The 5,257-nt window shown below is 40.3% G+C and overlaps 1 protein-coding gene across 1 annotated transcript in view; it reads left to right on the top strand.

The window, feature by feature from the left end:
- Window positions 1–3,646: 3,646 nt before the first annotated feature.
- Pik3c2g (phosphatidylinositol-4-phosphate 3-kinase catalytic subunit type 2 gamma) overlaps window positions 3,647–5,257 on the top strand; it is a 327,855-nt gene continuing 326,244 nt past the window's right edge. The window contains exon 1 of the mRNA XM_055610362.1: window positions 3,647–3,721. The gene's annotated coding sequence lies outside the window, so the exon portion shown is untranslated. The remainder of the gene's footprint in view (window positions 3,722–5,257) is intronic.

Here is a 5,257-nt window from a genome sequence, read left to right as displayed (position 1 = left end):
TGTGTGTGTGTGTGTGTGTGTGTGTGTGTGTGTGTGTGTGTGTGTGTATATTCCAGTCTCTAAAAGCATTTACCCACATGTGCTGGTGAGGTGGCTCAGTGGGATAAGTGCCCTACAACTGTGAGGACATGAGTTGGGATCCCAGGACCCCCATGAAAACCAGATGGGGTGTCCTGCATCCACAGTAATGCCAGCACTAGGGCAGGAAAGGCGGGAGAATTTCAGGGGCTCACTGCACAGTCAGTCTAGTTGAAATAGTGACTTCCAGATTCAGTGGGAGTTTATGAATTCATACAAATCTCTATCATCCTAGACCAGTGTATCTCAAGGATTAAGAAGGAGGGGATAGTGAAATAGAGGAAGACACTCAAGATTGACCTCAGCTTCCATACAAGCACACAGAGATGAGCACGCCCACAAGCACCAGGCATACATGCACAGCCATCACACACACACACACACACACACACACACACACACACACACACACACATAACTTTAGATGTTCATTTCCTCCATGGCGGCTGGTCACACCTTCTTTGCTAACTCCTTCACTTCCCGGACAGTCCTTTGAAGACATAGACTCCCTTGCAACTGGCAGTTTTAATTCACGGTCTTCAAAGCGACCGCAAGCTCCGGTTTTGTGTCTAACCCTTAGGTCTGTCCTTTCGTTGCACCACTGGGAGTTTTCTAGCCCAAGTCAAGCTCCCAGTTTGGTAACTTTCACCTACTAAACCCACCTCCTAACATTAACTCTCAATGTGTTAGCTCTCTCCTACAACACCAAAACAACAAGCTTTTAACACATGGATGTTGGGAGACATTTCTGATCCAAGGTACAGCGGCACTCATATTAGACACGCATGCAGAGGACAAAGACTATATACAGAGGATTTTCAGATGGATGTGAATAAGAATGCCAGTAGTATTTGCAGAAATGTTGTATGGTATCCTGTTCCCATGAGGTGTATGACTTTGTATGAAAGTCAGTGCTCCTTAGAAAACCGAAACATATTTCTACAAATGACAAAGGGGCTAGTGAGATGGATCAGAGGTTACAAGTATGTGTTGCTCTTGCAGAGAACTACACACAGCACTATTATAAGAACTCAAACAACAATCTTAACCAAGGCGATTTTAATATGACAATGTTTTTGTTATTACAGTTCGGTTCCCAGCACGCACATCTGGTGTTTGATGTTCTCCTGTACTCTGATTCCTGGGAGATCTGATGCCTCTGACCCCCATGGGTACTCGATGTCATCTGCCCTCCACCCCCCCGTCAGCTGCAAGTATATGCACAAAACTTCATACAGACACAGAATATACATTAGTGCAGCACCCATAACCAGCTTCAAGTACATGCAAAAAATATCATACAGACACACAATGCACATTAGTAGACCATTTGTCTACGTGAATGAAGACCTAAATATAATTCCTAGAACCAGAAAAATTACACATAACATCTTTGACTCATGGCACTTCAGCCAGGAAATGATAGTTTTAATGGAAATATTTGAATATATATTTATATGTGTTGAATATATAAATATTTGAATATTATATATATATATATATATATATATTTACCAAGTTACTATGAAATGATAACTGTATTTCCAGGAAATGCAAACATAGGATAGTTTGATCAGAAAGCTAAATCAACCCTCTTTAGAGTGAAAAGTCCACTTTTTTCTTTTAAAAATTGTGTGTATTATTTACTGTGTGTGTGTGTGTGAGTGTGTGTGTGTGTGTGACTGAGTGTAGCCATGTGAAGAGCACACGTGCAGCTGTATGCTGTGCCCAGAAGGGACATCGGATCCCCTGGAGGTACAGGCTGTTGTGGAGCTGCGTGTCGGAACTGCGTGTCAGAACTGAGTACCAAGCATAGGTCCTCTCCCTCAGCAGATGTGCTTTTAACTGCCAAGCCATCTCTTTAGCCTCAAGGACATATTGTGTCACCATTATCCCTCAGGAACAGACTTTAGTGCTGGCTGCTCAGAAAACTCAAAACTGTAGGAGTCAAGAGTTTGTTATTTTAGGGGAAAGAACTAAATAAAGTCCCTGCCCACACCAGAGATCAACCTTTGGAGTAAAAGATTAAGTTTTATAAATCCTATATCTACCACTCTGAACTTTGTATTTCTTGAGCACTTAAAGATTTAGGTCGCTATTAAAGTTAACAAATGTGGCAAGTTAGGTTTGTACAGTGACATACTCCAATATTTAGTGTATAGTGCATAGTATAACCCAGCAAATCTTAATATTTCAAATAAGCAAAGTTCCAAGTTCTCAAGTCAGAGAAGCAAATAATGTTGCAAAGTGAATTAGTGAATTTTAGTGCGATTCTACATGAATCATTTAATTGGATTGCAGCTTTCATGCTGTGACTAATGTTTAAGCAATTACTACTTGATGGCTTTTGCTATAATATTAAGTAGCAATATCCACAGGACCAAAAAAAAAAAAAAAAACAAAAAAACCAAAAAAACAAAAACAAAAAAAAAACCAGACAACTAGTAAAATAGTAAATACTTTCCAAACAGATAATGGAGAGAGGCTGAGTGTAAAAGTATATCACAGTTTGCAACAAAATAAATTCAAACACAGCCATTGGATTTATCTATTAATGAGTTTCATGAAATGTAAAAAGAAAAAAATAATGCCAATATGCTCCTTTTTTATGGCACATAACACTTTTTTCTTTAAAATACCTGCTTATTTTACTATGTAGTATTGGATACTATGGAATACATATTTTACATGTTTTTCTATTTTAATTTCTAATATGGTATATCCCAAGCCATCCACATACTCTACAATGATGTCAAACTTTAAGATTATTTTTTAAATTGTCATGAGAAAGTTTCAGAGGTGTTGCATAGAACTCTAAACCTGAAGAGAGGAATGAAGCCAGTAGTCTTAAAGGGAAATCATAGAAGTTGTGGCCTCTGGAGCCACAGTGACAGGAATGTAAGAGTCTCAAAGACTAATAGCATTAAGAAGGCCTGGCAGTGTAGCCCATGGCAGTTTAGTGTCCAAGTGGGTTACATAGTAATGGGGACTGCCTCTGGCATAATCTGATTGGCCTGCTCTTTGATCACCTCCCCCTGAGGGGGGAGCAGCCTTTCCAGACTACAGAAGATGACAATGCAGCCACTCCTGATGTGATCTGATAGACTAAGATCAGAAGGAAGGAGAGGAGGGCCTCCCCTATCAGTGGACTTGGGGAGGGGCATGTGTGAAGAAGGGGGTGGGAGGGTAGGATCCAGAGGGGAAGAAGGAGGGGCTTATGGGGGGATACAAAGTGAATAAAGTGTAATTAATAAAAAAATAATAATAAATAAAAAGAAAAAATAAAAAAAGAAGGCCTGGCAAGCCTCTGTTACACTGTAACTTCCACACCATTTCTTAGGAAGTTGGTGAAGAAGGAAGTCTTAAACCCCAGTTGGTTGCTAAACTGGCAAAAAAAGAAATAAAATAGGTGTTAATGGAAAAGATAACAGAAAATTTTGGGAGCAGTTGTACCAGTCACTTAGGAGTTCGCGCAAATCATGTGAACATGCAGTTTTATTTGTGCAGCAGCTGATAAGCTAAAACAACAGCGTACAAACTCCATTGGTGATTAGTAAATTATTACACACAACCTCAGCTACTGGCTGCTCCCTCTCGGGATTCCTGACGGCGAAGGGAGAAGAGACGGGCAAAAAACAAGAAGGTACAGTGGGCTATGAGCCATTTATGGTGAAATCTTTAATTTGATGTTTCCTAAATACAGTTGTAAAAATTCCTGATTCATTTAAAAGTCCTAATTCTTAAATGCAATTAGAAAATCCATAAACAAAACTTTCCTTTCTCTCTCTCTCTCTCTCTCTCTCTCTCTCTGTGTATGTGTGCAGATTAATTTCAAACACTGTCTCCTGAAATACCAGTTGAAAGGGCAGGATATAGCAAGAATTATCACTGTCATCATTTAATTTTGTAGAGTCATGATAAAAACAAAATTTATAGGTTCAAAAACTTCAAATGGTAAGTCGTGATAGAACCTTGTTTTTACCTGTTTCCAAGTACAACTAAATGTAAAGAAGGAAGAGGGGACAATAAAAGAATTCAAGCTATTGATGACAGCTGCAGCTGTTCGCACTGGACTCAGAGAGAGCACGCAGAAATGAAGTCATGACGGATGAGTGCGGCCTTCTCAAGATGCCCCCGGCAAGGAAACAAAGTCATTCTCCCTAAGCTGTCAATTACTCGTTTGCATCTGTTAGTTTGTGAAATGGCTTCCATTTCTGCACGCGCCCATTGGCTGTTATCTCTTTCAAGGCCAAGCAGAGTTTCAAATTTGAGAACTCTCTATGTGACACTGATGCAAACTTTCATTTTACTAACGTGAATTATGTGTATAGGATGAAAAAATTTGACACCCTGCAGAAAGTAGTTAAAGATTACTCCTAAAGCACTTTTTATCGCTTTCCTAGCTATTACAATAGATGCTTATGACCGTACTCTAAGTTTGTAAATGAGCGTACTCTAAGTTTGCAAAGCTCCAGGCTTCTAGATATTTGCACATAGAATGAACAATTTATTAAAGTCAGAATGCGTACTCAGTAAATTCAGAGAGGCCATTGTTCCGAGGTGAGTCCTTCCAAAGTCCTTAATTCAAAGTACTTGGCATACTCGGTTCTTACATTTTGAATATTTTTTCCCAAATCCCAACACAAACAGAACGCTCATTTTTAAAGACTATTTACTCAACCTCAGTAACTCCAACACAGACATTGTCAGTGACTCTTTTCTAAAAGCTTTTCTGTACTACCAGAGAGTATGGTCTTTTCTTGAATGCATAAAGACGGACGAACTGTGGAATCAAACCTGAGCCCCTAAGAAACTGCACGCCTCATTTGGTTCTGCTAATGAGAATCAGGAGAGGCCACTGTCTCCTGTCCCGGGCAGACAAAATGAAGGTCCTGTAGTTAGTGAGAACCTAGTAACTGGAAGAGTGCTGGAGGTCAGCTCGCTCTGAAGGGCGTAATCCTGATTTCAGGAGTCAGGCTTGCTCTCAGCACTATTCCTGCTTCCACCGGCAAACCGGAAGCAGGTGCTGGTAGATGGAGAGGCTTTTCCTGTCCACAAGGTGGCGCTCGCTAATAGTTAAAAGCCGCTTACTCCGCGCTGGAAAAGAGAGAGAGAGAGAGAGAGAGAGAGAGAGAGAGAGAGAGAGAGAGAGAGAGAGAGAGAGAGAGAGAGAGAGAGA

The sequence above is a fragment of the Psammomys obesus genome, unplaced genomic scaffold (genome assembly GCF_907164565.1).
Source record: "Psammomys obesus unplaced genomic scaffold, mPsaObe1.curated_primary_1811, whole genome shotgun sequence".
Classification (NCBI taxonomy): domain Eukaryota; kingdom Metazoa; phylum Chordata; class Mammalia; order Rodentia; family Muridae; genus Psammomys; species Psammomys obesus.
The sequence above is the reverse complement of the archived record's forward strand: the minus strand, read 5'-3'. Positions and strand labels throughout refer to the sequence as shown.